This window comes from Natator depressus, chromosome 28 (assembly GCF_965152275.1).
Source record: "Natator depressus isolate rNatDep1 chromosome 28, rNatDep2.hap1, whole genome shotgun sequence".
NCBI classification, from domain to species: domain Eukaryota; kingdom Metazoa; phylum Chordata; order Testudines; family Cheloniidae; genus Natator; species Natator depressus.
Window position 1 is genome coordinate 10141095 of NC_134261.1, and position 1020 is coordinate 10142114.

Sequence of the window (1020 nt, forward strand, 5' to 3'; positions counted from 1 at the left end):
CCTGCCCCCGCGGGCAGGGGCCAGGCGGACCCCCGTCCGTCCGGGGTCGCCCTGCCCCGGGCTCCGGGCTTAATTCTCCTCCGGCCACCAGGTCAACCCGGAGCCTGCCCCCGCGGGCAGGGGCCGGCATACCCCCGTCCGTCCGGGGTCGCCCTGCCCCGGGCTCCGGGCTTAATTCCCGTCCGGCCACCAGGTCAACCCGGAGCCTGCCCCCGCCGGCAGGGGCCAGGCGGACCCCCGTCCGTCCGGGGTCGCCCTGCCCCGGGCTCCGGGCTTAATTCTCCTCCGGCCACCAGGTCAACCCGGAGCCTGCCCCCGCGGGCAGGGGCCGGCATACCCCCGTCCGTCCGGGGTCGCCCTGCCCCGGGCTCCGGGCTTAATTCCCGTCCGGCCACCAGGTCAACCCGGAGCCTGCCCCCGCGGGCAGGGGCCAGGCGGACCCCCGTCCGTCCGGGGTCGCCCTGCCCCGGGCTCCGGGCTTAATTCTCCTCCGGCCACCAGGTCAACCCGGAGCCTGCCCCCGCGGGCAGGGGCCGGCGGAGCCCCGTCCGTCCGGGGTCGCCCTGCCCCGGGCTCCGGGCTTAATTCCCGTCCGGCCACCAGGTCAACCCGGAGCCTGCCCCCGCGGGCAGGGGCCGGCGGAGCCCCGTCCGTCCGGGGTCGCCCTGCCCCGGGCTCCGGGCTTAATTCTCCTCCGGCCACCAGGTCAACCCGGAGCCTGCCCCCGCGGGCAGGGGCCAGGCGGAGCCCCGTCCGTCCGGGGCCGCCCTGCCCCGGGCTCCGGGCTTAAGTCCCGAGCGGCCACCAGGTCAACCCGGAGCCTGCCCCCGCGGGCAGGGGCCAGGCGGATCCCCGTCCGTCCGGGGTCGCCCTGCCCCGGGCTCCGGGCTTAATTCTCCTCCGGCCACCAGGTCAACCCGGAGCCTGCCCCCGCGGGCAGGGGCCGGCGGAGCCCCGTCCGTCCGGGGTCGCCCTGCCCCGGGCTCCGGGCTTAATTCCCGTCCGGCCACCAGGTCAACC